Raw genomic sequence first — 19,648 nt, forward strand, 5'->3', positions numbered from 1 at the left:
TTGTATGTGTGTGTATTGGGGGGGATGCACTTGCAGGCACCTGAGCTGGGAGGGAGTTAGCAGTGCTGAAGAACTTGGTGTGTAAGGGTTTCCCCAGCAGGTATTTGCACTGTCAAGAAGCTGAAGACCAGGCAAAGCAACAAATGTACGTCACGACGTCGATCACACCTACATTCAAAATGAGCAATTTCGGGGCTGAAGAGGTGGCTCTGCGGTAAGAGCACTCATGTGTAGCTCTTGCCAAGGACTCATGTTTGGGTCCCAGCACCCACACTGGGTTGCTTACAGTGGCCTGTTACTCCAGGGCATCTGGCCATCTCTTCTGGCCTCTGTGGGCCATACGCACATCCCTACACATGGACACAGGCACATATTTATTTTAAAGTAAATCTTTTAAAAAGGGAAAACTAGTTAGCAGCATTTATTTGAATGTGTTCACTGTTTGGTGGAGGTTTTAATCCTTATTTAAATATGGCCAGTGTCATTCGTGAATGGTTCCATAATGTGTGACTGTTTCTACAGTTGGGCTGTATCGCTGGCACAGGAGTACACCAACGTTATTAGATATAGGTGTAGACACGGGGGGGGGGGGGGAGATGCGTGTAAGTCAGCAGTGTGTGAAAACAGACGTCTCAGGATGGCCAGATGATGAGTAATTTTAGCTTCTTTTGTGCTTTCCTACCCATTCTAAATTTTCTGGAATATACATGTACTGTACTCCTTTTATAAATGAGAAATAAGGTTTTCAAGAACTGAGTCATGAGCAGAACCGAGTTTTTATGAAGAAGACTTGTAGTCTGCCCACAGACTCCTCTGAGAGTCATTGTGCCCCCAGGGTGACTTCTTGCCCCTGTCATATCACCAACTTGCGCCCTCTTCCTCTGCAACGGCGTCTTTGAACTGACCCCCTTTCCCCCCCTACAGCCAGCCCAGCGGTATGGTTTAGGCTCTCAGTGATTTTGTTCCTTTGTTGATTGGTTGTTTTGTTTTCTCTGTGTAACAGTCCTAGCTGTCTTGGAACTCACTCTGTATACCAGGCTGGCCTCGGACTCACAGGGCTCTGTCTGCCTCTTCCTCCTGAGTGCTTGGATTAAAGGCGTGCATCTGACCACCGCTTGGCTTCATTGTTTTGACCAGGGCAGAAGCTTTCTCTGACTTCCTGTAAGTCCTCTGCTCCAGCCTGGTATACACCTCACAAAGCATGCTTCTTACTTCCCACAGTCTCCGTCACACACCAGCCGGGCTGTGCTATGTTCTCACGTCTCTGAGATGTTCATTCTAACCTCCACTGTTCCTCCTTCTGCTCACTCCACAGACACTGAGCAAACCCTGTGTGTCAGGTACTGTAGGACCCAGAGACGCATTGTTATAGGCGTCTCCTGTGGGTGGGGAGTGGTTCGCTGAGAACGTACACAGTATGTTACAGAGACAGTCACTTTTCTGTCTCTGTAACAAATGTCTTGAGGCTATCAAGTTACTTACAGAGGAAAGGTTTGCTTTGACTCAAGTATGGAGGTGTGGCTAGCTGGCCTCGTGACTTAAGAGAGTTTTGGGAAAGGTGCTGTTCACCTCAGGCCCAGGAAGTCAAAGAGCAATTAAGGAAGGAAACAGAGTTCCACGCTCCCCAATGACCTGAAGACCTACGGCCAGTCCCCACTTTTTAAAGGTTCTGCCATTTCCAAATAGCACCTCCAGGGATATCCACTGTCTAATACGGTCCAAATAATATAAAGGAGGCAAAGATCTTTTCATAAGTGACACATCCGCTGGTTGTAGGGATGTTGCTTTGGGGCGAGGACAGAAGAGCTTGTGTGGTGTTCTACACAGTGGGAATGGAGCTGGCTGCTGAGGGAGAGCAGGAGGCGAGGCTGTGTCTCCGCTGTGTGTGCCCTGCTGACATGCTAAAGCCGTATCCTCTCACTAGCTAGAATAACAGTAATTAATAACTCATGTTCTCGTGCCCTGCACACCCTCACGCAGTTAATCCTGACACAGCCTCCTGGGTGTGTTCCATCTTCTTACAGAGCGAGAAACTGAGGCCCCCAGAAATACTAAGTGATTTTTCCCAATTCGTATATCAGTTATCAGCCTCGAGTCTAAGCTCCTTCATACTGTGTGTTGTTAATTCATGCACGTAGCTGTCTTGGTTCTACACGTTGTCACGCATGAAAAGTCAGAGACCATCACAGGCTCCATTAGCCTAAAACTCACAGCGCACACGCAGGGAGTGAATGCAGTGGAGTGACCGCAAGCTTTCCGGGGCCTGAGGCAGTGCTCCTACTTGCTTTGATAACTGTCCAGACCTGTGCTTGGGAGAACATGGAAAGAAAGAAAACTGCACACGTCACACCATCCCAAGTCCTTCCAAAACATAACACATCTGTGCTGGCTGAATTCACACACTGAGTCCCTGCCTTGCAGACTCGGGGTGTCTCCAAGCTGAATTCACACACTGAGTCCCTTTCTCGCAGACTCGGGGTATCTCCAAGCTGAAGTCACACACTGAGTCCCTTTCTCGCAGACTCGGGGTGTCTCCAAGCTGAATTCACACACTGAGTCCCTTTCTCGCAGACTTGGGGTGTCTCCAAGCTGAAGTCACACACTGAGTTCCTGCCTCGCAGACTTGGGGTGTCTCCAAGCTGAAGTCACACACTGAGTCTCTGTCTTGCAGACTCGGGGTGTCTCCAGGCTGAAGTCACACACTGAGTCCCTTCCTCGCAGACTTGGGGTGTCTCCAAGCTGAAGTCACACACTGAGTCCCTGCCTCGCAGACTTGGGGTGTCTCCAAGCTGAAGTCACACACTGAGTCTCTGTCTTGCAGACTCGGGGTGTCTCCAGGCTGAAGTCACACACTGAGTCCCTTCCTCGCAGACTTGGGGTGTCTCCAAGCTGAAGTCACACACTATTAGTCCCTGCCTTGCAGACTCGAGGTGTCTCCAAGTAGGAAGCCCTCGTGGTGGTTGCCTTGTTGGACCTCCCACCCCTTCAAAACTGTGACTTGACTGAAAGGTTCCAAGAGCACATTCTTAAATGTGAGAGACTCAAGCCTTTTTTAAAATACTGCTTTTGCTAAGTTTGCAGCTTTGGGGGAGGAGAGAGTGTGAGTGAACGGTTGGGTTCCGATAGACTAGAGCCATAATGTACACGTTTGAGCGGGGCACCAGACAGACGAACACTCGCTCACACTGGTAAGCAGGGTGAGCATGCAAAACTGTAGATGACGGGAACTGGTGGGCAAGCTGCGGGGCCATGATAGAAATGCTGTTTAAGGCTTGCATGTCTGTGCAGAGTGACAGCGTAAGCCTTCTCTCTCCATCACTCACCCCCTCACCCTCGCTCACACTTGTGGGAGGTGCCGGGAGGTCATGTAAGGACACTCAGCCCTTATAGCATGGCACTTGTTTAAACAGTGCATGAGAATGGAACGGAGCAGGGGCGGGGGATGGGCACACACAACCCGCTCATCCTACACCCCCCCCCCCCCCCAGCCCAGGTCAGCTCTGGAGACCAGCCTCGGAGAAATGGACTCTTTCATCACAGTGTAAAGGTTGACATTAGTTGATCTGCCCAGTGCTATTCTATTCCCTGAGTTCTTGGGAGGTGAGCGCATGTCACCCTTGGGTGATGTGCTTCCCCTGCCGGCTTTACTACTTGCAGAGGCTAAGGCTCAGAGAGGCATGAATGGCCTGAGCCCCAATAGAGGAGCTGAGGAGCTGTTTCACGTCCAAGTTTCTTATCCCTGAGCCCAGACATTTTGCCTTTGCGCTCAGCTTTCTTGGCCACTGAGCTCTGGCCTCCACACTCTTCCCGGCTTTGTCCTCCTGCCAAATTCTCCCAGATTCCCACTGTGTTTGAGCTGACTGTCTTTGGTGAAACTCGCCAGCTTTGGCAGCTTATTACTGTCATTCGTGAAACATGGAACATGCAGGCAGAGATCGTTTTTTGCTCCTTGGTGTGTCTGCCACTTGTGAGGTACGCCGTCTGCAGACGAGAGGCAGGAGATGCCTCTGAAGAGAGCTGGTGGGAATGGGGAATGTTCTGGGGCAGAGATTTGCTGAAGGGCAGATCTGAGGATGGGATTGTGGGTTTGTTAGAAATCAGGCAGATAACGAGGCACAGTCCTTCAGTGCATCATTCCCTCCATGCCCAGGCTCCCCCAGAACCCTGCTGCTCTGAAGCTGTGAGTGTCCCACTTTTCTCCAAACTCTCTTGCACAGTGCAGACTTACCGCTCCCTCTCTGCGCCTGTTTCCTGTGGCAAAGTTGAAGCTTCCTTAGATCCTTGAAGGCAGACTTCAGAGACACCGCCACCTCCTTCCCCTTCCCGGTCACACCAAAGGATCTCATTGGTGTTGGCTGCTCTTGTACGACACAGATTGACACGCCACATGGATTTCAAAACACTGTGTGAAATGCCTGCTGCAGCTGTTCATTCTGCCAGGACTGCCCATGCCCCTGTCCCCCTGTCTCGTCCGCCCTCTGTGAGCTTGCTGCCCTCTGGTCTTGCCTCTCAGGATGTGACAATGACAAGCGGTTTAAGTTCACCTCCTCATCCAGTTTGGGGCAGAAGAAAGTTGTCTTGAGAATGAACCCATTCCTGTAATTCCTTCTACTTGCCATCCTTAAACACACTCTGGGCATATTGCTCAAGGTTTTTATATATTTCTCTTTAGTCATTCCCTAACCACTGGGTCTCCCCTGTATCGGCACAATGTTTTGTTCATAACTCTACCAAAACAATTGTCAATAAGTTAGTGATGGGTGGGGGCCAGGGGGAAGAAGTTAGAGTGTGCAGTTTGTGAGGATAATCATCACCCCTGTTCAACACACAGCCCAACACAGGACTCTAATCCTAGTGCCCATGCTACCCGGCCCTGAGGTCAGCCCCGATGTGCACGCTCCCTGTTAAGGGGCAAGACCCGAAGATGGCCCAGATGCTGCTGCTCCTTTCCACAACACAGCAAACATCTTAGGAAGTCTGGAAAGTTGTCCTTGCATCTTGTTTCCGAAAGACACAAACTGCTGCTCCCCAAAAGGAAAATAACAGGTTTTCTATGATATTCTTGCCAGAAAAAAAAAAAAAAGTGCCCAAGTCGGATGGCCTGGCCTCTTGTGTGGCTATGTTCCTGCTCCAGCTACTGTAGCCTGAGGGGGGGAATTCCCTGGGCTCCTGTGGGGAAGAGATGCTGATACTGTCCCCGGCACATCCTGCTGGGCCTGGCGCTCTGTGGCCGTAGCCAAGGACAGGTGGGCTCATGTCTCTTGCAATTCGGGAAGGCTACAGAGAAGTGACCTATGTCTCCCCGCGCAGCCTACTGCCAATCAAAGCCTTGCTGGCTCTCCCAGGATGCATTGGCTTCTCAAGGGGTCCATGTCGCTGCCCCTACCCTCAGCATCAAGCTGCACCACTCCAACTTTGATGACATGCTATCTGATGTCACCCACATAGTCTGTGAGCAGTTTCTCAGCAGCACCACCACCTGCTGTGGGGAAGGTTCTAGAGGCCACTTTAAATTCTGAAAGCAACATCCCTTGATTGCCCGAGGCCCTGGGGCTAGATGAAATCCCTCCAGTCCTGTCTCCTCCCAGTGCAGGGTCACACACGTACAGGCACCTCTGCCCTTTCTTCCATCTGTCTTGGTCAACTTTTGTTCACTCCTAAAAGAACTTCCTGCTTTCAAATAAACTACTGGGTACCTAGGACCCCACCACACTCAGCCTGGGACATTACGCTCCAAATGTCAGCATATGAGGGGCAGGAGATGGTATTCCTCCCCAACTCTATGTGGCCTGAGCCCAGGTTTGGATCAATCCAGTTATACAGACTCATAAACATATAAATGAGGGGAGGAATCTCACTCAAAGTCCCACAAGTTTCTCCCAAGTCACTTAACTTTTTATATTTCTACTCATCTCCTTTTGTTTGGAAAGTTGTTTGCTACTGATATAAATTGTTCGTAAGTATTTGAAGAAACTGTCTTTTTAATTTTCCATACAGAAATAACTTATAGAGTATAAAATCATTCTTCCAGAAGAAGATACAGAAGTATAATCTGTAATTCGGCTAGTAGAGTTAATCCCATAAAGAGAAATCTGGATGTCTCTGAACACAGCGTCATCCACATGTATGGTGACATACAGTTAGGGGCCTAGTCATCGATCTTAATGAGACAGATGTAGAATGGAGCAGACATAAAGAAAAAGTATGAGTGCTTTGTGCTTCCAAGGCTAAGTGTAGCATTGTGAAGCTTTTAGTTGAGCCGTATGTTTGCATATGTCTCTGTGTGCACATGTGTGTGTTCACACACACATGCTCATTTCTGAGTGTCCCATAGGTTCTGGGGCTTTGTGTCTAAAGCATGTCCCATCAGCCATCAAGCAAAGGCCGAGGGCTGCCTCTCGGGGCCCTCAGCCTCTACCCAGACACCTCTGTCACTACTCTGTCCACTTCGGACACCACACCTCCCTTTCTCCCACTGAGCTTTCAATGGACGTTTCCTCCCTCGGAGCCAAGTCACGCATTCCTGACTGGTTCTGCGTCTTTGGGCCATGGTGTTCTCATTCTTACAAGATGACGGATGCTGGGAATTTCAGAAATAGCGATAGGCAAACACTAGAGAAATGGCACTCGCGGTTCCCACTTGGATATCACGTTACAAATGGTGTCTGCTACTGTTTTTAAATGTTCCTCGATTTAATGTGGTTATTCTGGCTGTCCGTTTGTATGCCTATAGCCATGTGTAGGGCAGGCTGGTGCCGTGCTGTGGAGCCCTGACGAAGATTTGCAGAGATCTGTCTGCCTTTGTGTTACTTGAGACAGGTCAATATGGAGAGTCCGCAGCAATGCTGGGCAATATTGCGGAATAGCTGTCTTCACTACTGAATTTCTCTTTAGGAGCTATGTTGGTGTGGTGAGAAACACCACCCACAGACTTGAGTATTTAAACACTTGGTCCCCAGTAGGTGGCGCTGTTTGGGAAGGTTATGGAAGGTTTAGGGGGTGCTGCCTTGCTAGAGGATGGATGTACATCACTGGCGGTGGGCTTTGAGGGTTTGTAGCCCCACCATACTTCCAATTCCCTCTCCCTGCTTCCTGTGCATGGAAAACGATGTGATCAGCCAGCTTCCTGTGTTGGCTGCGTTACCCTGCTGCCCCCAGCATTATGGACCCGCTCTCTGGAACTGTGAGCCAACATCTACCCATTTTTCCTTCATGCTTTAGTTTATGGTGTTTTACCACAGCAGCAGAAGGGTAACTACTAATACAGGAACTCACTGGGAACGGGCAGTTCAGTGACGTCCTCGAACAAACATCTGAATGTTTGCAAAACGGGCAGGCAGCTCAATGCCTCCGAGTGCCGGGCCGACGCGTGCGCACACTGAGCTGGGGTGAAGGTGGCGCCGTGCCCATGTGAGGCTAAGAGCCTCCTCTCAGTGCCTGGCGGTCGCTGTCAGACACGGCAGCTCATTTCCTTAAGACAGAACTCAGAGTTGAGCGGAGGTGAAGTGAAAGGGGATGAAACAGAGCAGCATTCACAGCCCTTATCACACTTAAATATTAATGGAGACTTGGCGTAGGGCAGCGAGCGCACCTCGGCTCCGGAGCCTCCGTGGGAGGGGCAGCCTTCAGGCTGGACACAGTTGCTAAATCTCCATTCAATCATACGTGGTTGATCATCATGTTTCCGTGTCCTGATGAGGGTGTGGCAGATCAGTGTTGCACCACAGAGTGTCCGCACAGGAGGGTGAGTCTGCCTGGACCTGGATTTCTCACCAAGTCTCCTGAACTATTAAAATACAAAAGCAAGAGGACACTTTTTAAAGGATGTGTTGGGTACCGTCATTTGTAGAATTAAACGAAGGGCAACTCGTAACTGCCTGTAACTCTAGCTCCAGGTCCAGGGGATCCAGCGCCTTCTTGTGGCATCAGCAGGCACTAACATTCATATGCACACACCCCACACACACGCACTCACACACACACACATACCCACTCACAGATAAACACACACACACACCATTTAAAAAATAAAACAAAATTTTCAAGATTTAAATAAAGAGTGATTTATCTAAAAGTAAGAATTGACAGAAAAATGTTTTCAAAGCCAAGTACCATGAGAAGGGACTGTTACAGGGAAGGCCGTGGGCACCTCTAGCCCAGTCACTGTCCTGTCCGAGACACAATTTCTGTATCAATAATGCAGAGCAGCTCAGAGGAGACAGTGAGATTTCCAGGGGCATTTCCAGGACTCTGAGCACCACTGTCTCTTCATAGACTGGGGAACATCATGCCCCCCACATAGACTAACAGAGAAGACTGTGTCAATAGGTGTGACCCAGCTCTCCACAGTTAGCAGCATATGTAGATGTAACCAACCGTCTTACTAAATAAGAAACACAGAACCAATGCAAAGAAGAAAGCCAAGAGGTCAGAGCTAAGAGCTAAAACCTTAACCTTCCTCCTGCGGTGGTCCTACCTCTCCGAACCAGAGCTACTTCCTGTGTTAAAGTCTTTATATAGACTTTCGGTTCTGCTTTCTCATTGGTTGTAAACCCAACCACATGACCGCCTCATCACTGCCTGTCTGTATAGACCTCCAGGTCTTCTATGGTTGGTATTGAGATTAAAGGCGTGTGTATCCAATGCTGGCTGTATTCCTGAACACACAGAGACTTACCTAGCTCTGCCTACCAAGTGCTGGGATTACAAGCATATGCCACCACCGCCCTGCTTTCCTATGGCTTGCTAATAGCTCTGACCCCCGGGCAACTTTATTCATTAACATACAAATAACATTTTAGTACAAAATAAAGTATCACCATAAGCATACAACTGCATGGTGCATTTTTGCTGGGCCCCTCTTTGCTTGTGGAGACTGTCTCCTCCCTACAGCATAGAGACAACCTGTAAATGAGCTTTGCGAATCTCAGACCCCTGACAGTTATTCCCCAGCCCAGCTCCCGCTTCTATAGATGTCCCAAGCCACGTTGTCCTGTTTCTCAGTCTTGACTTGAAATAAAGACATCACTATTGGTTTCTATGGCTTTGCTTTATTCTGACTGGCAGCCTAAACCTGTTTCCCCTCCTTTCTCCAAGCTTCACTTCTATGAAACTTCACATGATGCTTACGACTTTCACAGCAGGCTTTATCGCCTACGCTTCATTACTGGTGATTAGATTGTACTTCTGTTTGAGAGAAAAAGAATATGGCTTACACATGACCTGTGCCTACATTTCTGTTTAACACTGTGTTGCTTGCAGGGGTGAATGGAAGAATGTAAAATGTATCCATTACTCTAAGTAAATTTAATTCAAAATTGCACATATTACTCCGTTACGTTAATTTTATTGTCTAAGAAGACAATTGTGTAGAGTATCGGGCATCTGAAGGTTTCATGTGTAAAGACTGATTGACACTAAGTCCACGGCATCAGGAAAACATAACATGGACAGTGCATCCTCCTTATAATATTTCCTTTAAAAAAAAAAAAAAAAAACGTGGACACCAGCAAAGGAGACAACCTCCTGAGGTAACAGTGGTGTTAATGGCTGCCCTGGCAGTATCCTCCAGGGTCTCAGATAAAAGATTGGATGATTCCTAGACAGACTTGAGCCAGCTCAGAAAAGGACTGGAGACCACAGCTAATAGTGTGTGAGTGTGTGTGCACTCACTTTTGGGGGTGAGGCAGGGACCTGGATTCATATTCAGTCTTGAGTGCCTATCAAGACTGAATATCAAGTAACTCCACTTTTTTTTTTTTTTTTTTTAAGAGAAGGGCTGCTGTGTAAGCCATTCCTGACTTCAAACTGAGCAATAATCCTCCTGCCTCAGCCTCCCAAAGTGCTGGGAGGCTGAATTTTCATCTACATGAAAAGTCAAGTCATAGATAATTTCTCACGAGGAAAGTGACATACTTAAAATCTGCCAAAATAACAAAAAGGAACGGGGGCTGGAGAGATGGCTCAGTGGTTAAGAGCACTTGATGCTCTTACAAAGGACCTGGGTTCAGTTCCAGCACCCACATGGCAGCTCACAACTGTCTGTAACTCCAGTTCCAGGGCGTGCACATGGTACACATACATGCATGCAAGATAAACACTGTACGTATAATATTTAAGAATAAAAGATTTTTTTAAAAGTGGGGGGAGGGTCTGTTGTGAGGAGAGTCCTCTGTCACAGCGACAGCCGGCCGGTTGTGACTCTTTATTCTGAAGCTCTCTTCCCTCAGAGGAGTGAAGTGGCACTCTCCACTGAGCCAGGCAGGCCTGCACCCTGATCCTTGTTTGTGCCCCTGGAGGGGCTGTGAGGACTCTACTCTGTGACTGGAGAGAGAGAGCACTCTGGCCCGGGCGGAAGCCAGGCTGTGTGACGGCTCAGTCCATCGCTTTGGGAGCGAGAACACGTCTCACCATGGGATTCAGACTCCGCCCTGGAATCCAGCAGCCTTCAGAGCTGCTTAACTTAGTGGTCCCCGGAGACTTCCGGGAGCTGCATGCCGTAGACGAACTTTCTCCCGACCTGGCTTGGCTCTGCGGGAGAGATAATTTTAGACCTCAAACTTTGACCTAGTAAAATAGAAGAACGATATAAATACAGAAAAACAAAGAGGAAGGAACTCACAGAACAAGGAGCAAAGTGATGGGATTTAAACCGCCTGTCTCCTGAGATCGGGTCGCTTTTAAATTCCTCAGTAACTGGTTGGGGAGAGGTTGGCTCTTACGTGTGATGATGCTCTCATTTGTGACGCTCCGTGGGTTAAGAACTGTTAAATGTTTGGTGCAGTTTTGAAATCCGCTATAATTACGTTTGGCTTTGTACAGGCAGTACTCGGTGCCTTGCGTAACTACCCTGGGGGCATTAATTCACTGCGGCTCCTGTGACAAACAGTGTCAAACAACAGAGCCAGCCGTTCCTTTTAAGTTTGGGAGGTCAAACTTGGTCCGCCTGATTGGGGTCCCTCTAAACGCCCTAAGCAAAAGCCCTTTCCTTGACTCCTTTGGCTCCGGGCGACAGCCTGTGTTTCTGGACCCCTTGTGGCTTCGCTCTGACCTCTGCTTACACAGCTACAGCGTCCCTCTGACTCCCACCCGCCCCACTTCCTTTTACAAGATCAGGACCTTTGTGATTTCAGTTAGGACACACTCAAAATCATCCCGAGCAACCTCTCCCATTGTAACACTCTTAATCTCGGAGGAGTGTTTTCTGCCACACCAAGTGGCGTGTTCCCATGTTCTTGGGTGTAGGACCCTGGCGCATCTTTAAAAAACTGTAAAGCCTTGTGTTAAACCAGCAGCCTAGACTGAAATCGAACAGTGAAGAAGAGTGGAGGACAGCAGTGTGTGTGTGTGTGGGGGGGAGGGGGTTGTAAGGCCGCTGGGTCAGTCCTCGTACAGAATTCTGTAGTTAGCACATGTACATGTGACAAAGAGAATATTCAAGTATTATGTGGGTCCTGAGAATTGAACTCAAGTCATCAGCTGAGTGGCAAGTACTTTTCCTTGCTGAGCCATCTCCCTGGTCCCTCTTCACGATTCTGTTGGTTTGATGCATTATCCACTGTTTCTGCGGGCCCACTGCCCACTGGGGCCTCCGCAGGCACCAGGCAAACTATGGTTACACCGGCTCCTTTCCTCGGGCTGTGCAATGCCTTTTCCTTGTATCTGGCACGTAACTGGTTGTTGGCCCTGGCCCAGAGCAATGGCATGAGCTCACAGCTTCGCACATCCATCCTAGGAAGGGCAATAATGTTCTCTGGCTTCCCTTTGTGACTCCCTGAGAACACAGTGTAGAAGGCCCAGGAAGAGTGTTCTCAGTAGATGACTGCAGTCGGAGGCTGAGGGAGCAGGTAGCACCGTTGCCACAGAGAAGGTCCTGTCCCAGGATGCTGGGTAACCGACACTCGCTGACAATGCCTTAAGTGTGTGAAGTCCCTGTGTTGAGGGAGATGGGAAAACGCGGTGTAAAAGTTGGCAGTCCTGGGTATTAGGCTGGGGACTTTAGAACAGGCACCTGGTGACCTTGGAGGCTGGAAATTGGAAGTCGCTTCATGATGGTGGGCACAGAAGCCCTCTGCAGCTCTGTGGGTGCCGCTGGAGTGACTTCTCACTGAAGGGGCTTGTGCCTGGCTGTAAGCACTGGCCTTTCTCTGTCTTTAACCTCAGTGGGGAGAGCCAGGCTTCCCAGGGCTTCTCCCAGTGGGTGGTGGGAAAACCACCCCCATGTCGTAGGTTCCCCAACATATAGTGGAGATTTGTTGGGGCCTAATTAAAACTCATATTCATTAAGCATTTACTAATGTGATGGATATAGATATTAGTTCCTTATATAAGTGAAAGCTTTTTAATACTCAGAACTATGTTAGACTGAGCCCATTATTTTAAAGAATAAATGGGCACAGCGTGATGAAGTAACTTGCCAAGGGCAACAGAGCTAAGTAAAACTGTCACAAAACCCACAGCTTGAGGCTAAAGCCTACACATTGCCAGCCATTGGCCTACCAAAGGGCATGAATGTTCATGTGTGAAGATTTTTTTTTAACAAAATTTCTCTGGGCCTGGAGAGATGGCAAATTTGGTTCCCAACACCTATGAGGCAGCTCACAACCATCGGTGAGTTACCTACACCCTCTTCTGACCTCTTGAGGTATCATGCACACACCTGATGCACATACATACATGCAGGCCAAGACTCATAGACAGAAAATACATCTTTAAAACAAAATTCTTATAATCATAAAAGTCTCTGAGGATGTTGCATGTGTGAGTTCACTTGATTCTCAGAAAAGCCCTGATGTATGTTAGGTTACACGCTGATGTGATGGAACTTACCAGTTTCTGCAAGGAACTCTGTCATACCAGGTAGATACAGAGATGTGAATCCGAGAAAGATAGTCTCTCCCCAGTCCTCATGGAGTTAGCAGCATAGATGGCTGGCTTCGACATGACCCACTGTAAGCACAGATAAGCTTCGAGACTCAAGAGATGCCACCGTGAGATGACAAGGGCTCTGGTCTCTTCGGGTGTGTTTTCTGAATACACCAGACAGTGCCACCTACCCACAGCCTCTTTCCTGAGAATTTCATGGGTGATCTGTGTCAAATAAAAGTCTGAGGATGATGGAAGGTGGAGGGTAGTGGACGTGAGGAAGGAGGTAACCTGGGTACAGAAATCCGGGAGTGGAGATTTGAGAGGCAGAGAGGACCACATCCAGACTTCTGGGGCACGGGAGGGGCAGTGAGATGAAGAGTGTGAGACAGATTTGAAACGGGCAATGGTGATAAATCAGTCCAAAGCTTTTATCAAAGAGAGTAAGACGTTACTGAATACAGAAGTGTAAAAAACAGTGAATGTGGGAGACTCTGCAGTCCTGTGTCTGGGATCAACATTTTCATTTAGGAAAGCCTCATCCTTAGTTCCACTTTATAAAGAATCAGCTTTGGTGAGGTTTGGTTGGGTTTTTAAGCTTTGATGATGGAACGTGTGATCTGTGGACCAACATGGTGTTTACTAAAGAAAGGTGATGAGTCTCTTTCCCGATGCCACCAACAAAGGGTCACATGTGTAGTGGTTTAAGGGTGGAAATGATTCAGGCTGGAGAGAGGGCTCAGCAGTTAAGAGTGAGTACTGTTTTTCCAGAGGACCTGAGTTTGGCTCCCAGTACCCGCGCTGGACAGCTCACAACTAACTGCCTGTGATTCCAGCTCCAGGGGATCCAGGGCCCTCTTCTGGACTCCTCAGGCATCTGCACTCACATGTACACATACCTAAATATTACACACGCACAGACGTAATTAAAAATGAAAGCAGAAATTATATTACAGTTCAGTATATAAGAAGTCCAATATCTACCGAGAGGTATCTATCTATCTCTGAGACTGTGTCACCACAAAAGACAGGAGTCATGATGCTGGGTGGAGACAGGTGGCAAGCAGTGTCAAGTGTGACCGTTCAAAACACAGAGAGAAGATGGCATATCACAAAGTATATCTGCTGAGTATGAATTCTGTAGTAAAATAAAGTGGTTTGTGTACAAATTGTGCCTGTCATAGAAATGAAGTTTAAATGCTTCTAGAGAGCCCAGTGTGGTAACTGAGACACACCTGCAATCCTGCCCTTGGGAGGTGGGGACAGGAGAAGGAGTTCAAGGCCAACCTCAGCTACAAAGAAAGTGTGAGGTCTGTGTGAGCCAAAATAGAAAAATAAGTGAGAAAATAGTTTGATTCTTCCATGTGGTTTTTATTATCTTGAGGAGGTAGGAGGTTGTTTGAGATGTCGTTATGAAGAGTTTGAACAGATATTACTAACAGATCTTTATTAGCTGACACAGTGGTATTGCCAAAAAGATTTTTTAAAGATTTGGTGTGTTTGAGGGTGTGTGTGATTTTTTTTAAATTAACTAATTTATTAAAATTTGAGACAGGCGCTCACTAAGTAGCCCTTGAGTGATCTGGAATTCACTCTGTAGACCAGCCAGACCTCAAACACACAGAGGTCCATCTGCCTCCACCTTCTAAGAGCTAGGATTCAAATCCTGTGCTACCACACCCACTGAGGGGTGGTGCTTTTTTAACTCACTAGGTAGCCCAAGCTAACCACAAACTTGTGGTCTTCCTGCCTCAACCTCCCAGGTTCTAGGATTACAGATGTATACCATTATACTCAGCTGAAATTCTGGATTCTATTGACTTTATAAAAATTATATTTACTTCCAGCCTCAAATGTAGGTCCAAGAGGACAGATTTTACTACATTTTTTTGCAAATTCATATATATATATATATATATATATTGTTATTTATTTAAAAGCCCTGATCACATGGCACTAGAATTCATGTTTAGGGTTAAGTAAATAATATACACATTCATTTAAGGAGAATACTGCTAACCTTGAGCAAGAAGTCCTTGGAAGTCTCTGTGTTCTGGATCGATTGAGTAGCCTTGGTCGAATTTGCTGTGTTCAGAGTTCCTGCTTTCTCCCCGCTGAAGCTCGACGGTGCACGTGTCCTTTCAGGAAGCTTTTCACCAACCTTCGTTCCACCCTTGCTTTTCCACCTTCGCCACACGTGGTCTCATACCTTTTACCACGAATGATTCCTTCAGCTCAGTGGATAAGAGAAATCTAGGAAAAACGTCACCTGTGGAATAAATTGTTGGCCTAGTTATACATACCATGTCTCTTGGAGAATTCCATAACTTTTCAGATCAAGCATGCTAATAAAAGTTCACAAAGTACCCAGGTCGTGGTGGTGTACACCTTTAATCCCAGCACTTGGGAGGCAGAGGCAGGTGGATATCTGTGAGTTCGAGGCCAGCCTGGGCTACAGAGTGAGTTCCAGGGCTACACAGAGAAACCTTGTCTCGAAAAACAAAACAAAAGTTCACGAAATGATGGTGATAGTTAGACTCCACGCCCTGCCTAGTTCAGAGTGTTAATAGTTCTTTGGTTTCTGCCTTGATCACCAAACACACAGCAGCCAAGCCATAGGGAAACAACCAGGTTTGATGGAGAGCTAAAGAAGGCACGTCTTGACTATGCTTGCTACAGTCAAGCTTCAACTGATGGAAGTACTGAGCTGGGAATCCAGGACCCTGTGATCAATTAGTAATATATGCATGGGTGTCGAATTTGGAACTGAAAATCTATGTGGTGCATATTTTCTATCCTTAATGAGTTTACATGCAGTCAGCATAATAAGCACCCCCACCCCTGCTGCTGCATTTGAATAGGTGTCTTAGTGGGAGGGGAAAGCTCTTGGGCTCTGGAATCTGATTCTATCTATGTAGTCGTATGACTGCAGGAGACGGTCAGCTCTTCTGTGCTCTGTGAAATGGGTCCAACAGTACCTACCTATATGGCATGGTGGTTAGACTAATTCATCAGGACAATAGCACACAAAGTACAGGGCCCTTGTAGACTCTCCCAAGTAAGAGTTGCTGTGGTCATTTCTGTTTTCACTTCACACGCTTCATGCTCAGCTTCCTCTCGTGAAAGAGTCTTTAGGTCTTGAGGCTGTGACAGGAGGGCTAGCCCAAGCTAAGCCAACCACATTGTACTCCTCTGGCACCAATCATCCACTCAGAGTTAAACTTCTGGCTCCTTTCAGAACAACTGAGTCTTCCCTCTGGGGGATTTGTGAACCATGGCTGGGAAACAAGAGAACTTGGATTTCTGTCGGTGTGTGACCATAGAGCCATGTGGGTTCTCTGTATGAAGTCAAGAAGTAGTATCTGACAGAAGTGAGGCCCCTGGGGCAGGCTGGACCCTTTCCTCCCTGGACCTGGTATTTGGCCATCTTTCCTAAGGTTCATTCTGCAGCATCCTCCACTCCCACCTCACGTGCCCACAGTAGGCTGTCCATTTCCACTCTCATTCACTTTAGACAAGATCCAGATGCAAAGTCCTTCTGACCCATGTGTAATTATTATTCCTAAGCGCCTTGATTTCTACATCTACCACTTAGTTACATCATTGATCCACTCTTCACATTTTCCCCATTTTCCCAATGCAAGGAAGTCTTAGAACCAAAGTTGCTTCAAAGGCTTTTCTTGTAACTGTGTTGGGTTAAGTAACTGAGCTATAAATATTTACTGATGATGGCATATTGGGAAATTTTGTTTCTTGCAGAGGCTTAAGTAGATAAGATTTATTCCCTAAAATAGGCATTATTGAGTGACCAGATAGATTCAGTACCATACAAAGCAAACAAAGTCACAGTTGTGGTTTTTTGTTGGTTTGGTTTGAGGCTGTTCAGGCAAACTGGCTCTGCAAATTGAAATAATTCCCCCACCCCCACCTCACAGGGTCCTCTGTGGCCATAGAAATGTCCCAGGCAAGTGCACCAGCCAGGTGCCGACCGGGTGCATTGTGGGTTCAATGTGTTCTAGCTCCGTTAACTTCATCCTCTCCAGGGCCTCACCATAGTTCATCTCCTACTAGTGTGAATTTGACTGACCAGAGCCCCGAAGAAGGAGCTCCACTATCACACAGTTGTATCTTCCCCTGGATGTCTCCCTCACAGAGGAACCTCTTTCTGCCTAAAAGAAAAGCACTTGCCTTTCTACGCTCAAAGACGCTGTTCTTAGCTAGCATGATAGTGCTCCCCTAGAGTCCCAGCACCCATGACACAGACAGACCATTCAAGGCTATCTTGGCTCCAGAGTTCCAGGCCAGCCTCAGACACATCACAGGATACATAATGGACTCTTCTTCAAAAATAAACAAAAATTCTGTTTTCAGCTTCTTCTAAGACGGTATCTTACAATTTCATGTTTCCTTCCAAATTAAGGAAAATTATTTCCCCATTAGTGATGTAGAAAAATTAGATCTGCGATTTCAACTTAATGTGTGTGCATAGTCACACATACATGCACCCACATATACATGCATGTGCATGTACACATACATGTAGACACACACACACCCCAGTACACACACACATACATGCAGACCAGACACACACATGCATGTACACATGTATGCACACACACATGCAGGCACACATACATAAACACAAACTCAAACACATACACGTGTACATACCTGAACACAGACACATACCCACACACATACAGGCACACATGTATGCACACACACACACACACAATGTATGTATATACAATATATGTGTACATGTACACACAAATGTGTGCATGCATGCACACATACACTCATGTCCTTGCCCTTGAGAAATTCTCTAAATTATTTAGAATTCTACCTGTGTGACATGGTTAGAAATCACAACTTCACAGACAGTTCATCCATCGGCACCCAATCAAGAGACTCCACATGAGTAGGAGTGCTTTCCCATTTTCTCTTCCCAGAGCTGACCACAAGGAGAGCAAACCTTTGCTCATTACTTTGGATGTCGGCTAAACACCTCTACGTTCTTTAGTCTGTTACACCAACATTTAATTATTTCACATTGATTTGTTAAAATATAGGTTCAAATTATTCTGAATAACACAGATTAAAGGAACACTTTTATTTTTTATTTTATTCATTTATTTGTTTGTTTTTTGGAGACAAAGTTTCTCTGTGTAGCTTTGCGCCTTTCCTGGATCTCACTCTGTAGACCAGGCTGGCCTCGAACTCACAGAGATCCACCTGCCTCTGCCTCCCAAGTGCTGGGATTAAAAGTGTGTGCCACCACTGCCTAGCTTATTACTTTATTTTTAATTATGTGGGGAAAGTATGTACAAGTGAGTGTGAGTGTTGGGTCCCGTGAAGCTGGAGTTATAGGCTGTTGTGAGTCGTCTAAAATGGGGATTGGAAACTGAGCTAGGGTCCTCACAAGAGCAATGTCTAAGCACTGAGGCATCTCTCCTGTCCCAAAAGGCTGTTTGAGGTGGTTGTTTTTTGGTATTTTGTTTTTCAAGACAGGGTTCCTCTGTGTAACAGTCCTGGTTGTCCTGGAACTCACTCTGTAGACTATGCTGGCCTTGAACTCAGGAGATCTGCCTGCCTCTGCCTCCTGAGTGCTGGGATCAAAGACTGTTTTAAAAGGAAGCTTTGGAAGGAAGTAAGGGCATACTTTTACAGAGGGCTCTCCAAGTAGACACACGTTAGAAAATCTGATTAATGTCTTAGGCAAGTGCTCCTTTTTCTTTCCTTGTTTTTTCTCCTCTAGGAACAGGTTTCTTGGGAAACATTTGTTGTCCCACCTCAAAATGAGATGAATTGTGAACTCTTCCTCTGTCTCTGCTCAGACTTGACAGCTGAGTGTGACTGTCGACTAAAGCACATGAGAACATTCCCCCCTTCCCCCCCTCCGAGTGGGAGCAGACATATTAACTGCCGATGGAGAAGGTGGCTGCAGTGTTGGGGGGTTCAAACAGTCACGATGATGGGGGGGGGGGGCGGGGACAGTGATGATTCAGGACTGGGCCAGCTCAGAAAGAACATCTTCATGAATTCAGACGCAAGGAAAGAGTCACCTCCAGCGACTCTGTTCCAGGGCCTTAGCTGTGAGCATTGTGCAGCCTCAGAAGATAACTGTATGAATAAGAGCAGAAAGTACAGGCGTTCTTGGCTTGGGCACAGGTGCCATCCTTAAGGCTCACCAGGAGGATTGAATGTCAGTCAGACCCCAGGCTGCCTCTTGTCACCACGGGAAAGTGGGTATTGTCAGGATCGTTGACATTCAGGAACACCACCAAACTTTCTTTTAGCCAATGGCTTCAAGTTTTCTCAGGGAACATCGTTTTCAGTAAAAGGGACAGTCAATGGCTGACACTAATTGACCTCTCTTTTGGGCATCGAACCCCCTTGACATCCAATAAGCAGCAGAGAAGAAAACGAAAGGCAAAGAGTGTTGATGAACCAACTTCCAGTGTGGATATTGCAATGCGTGCTTATAAAGTTAGAAACATTTCAGTGTGTATCTAGTTAGCTTGGCTACAGAAATTGTGTTGGCTGGTGTTGGTTGTTCATTTATCATACCTGGAAGGGGGAACCTCAGTTGAGGAATTGCCTCCATCAGATTGACCTGTGGACATGTCTGCGGGATGCATTTTCTTGATTCATGATTGATGTGGGAGGGCCCCGCCCACTCTGGGCGGTGCCGTCCTGGGTAGCAAATCAGAGGAAGCAAAGAAGCAATGCTCCTCCCGATCTACACTCAAGTTCCTGCCCTGGAGTCCCTGGATGATAC

The 19,648-nt window shown here is 47.2% G+C and overlaps 1 long non-coding RNA gene across 1 annotated transcript; it reads right to left on the bottom strand.

Annotated features, from left to right (window-relative positions):
• Positions 1-9,030: 9,030 nt before the first annotated feature.
• Positions 9,031-11,924, bottom strand: LOC131898257 (uncharacterized). Its single transcript, XR_009375887.1, has 3 exons — positions 11,494-11,924; positions 10,411-10,530; positions 9,031-9,186 (listed from the first exon to the last, which is right to left on the bottom strand). It is a non-coding gene; the product is annotated as an uncharacterized LOC131898257 (long non-coding RNA).
• Between the last annotated feature and the right edge of the window lie 7,724 nt (positions 11,925-19,648).

Source organism: Peromyscus eremicus, chromosome 23, assembly GCF_949786415.1.
Source record: "Peromyscus eremicus chromosome 23, PerEre_H2_v1, whole genome shotgun sequence".
NCBI lineage: Eukaryota > Metazoa > Chordata > Mammalia > Rodentia > Cricetidae > Peromyscus > Peromyscus eremicus.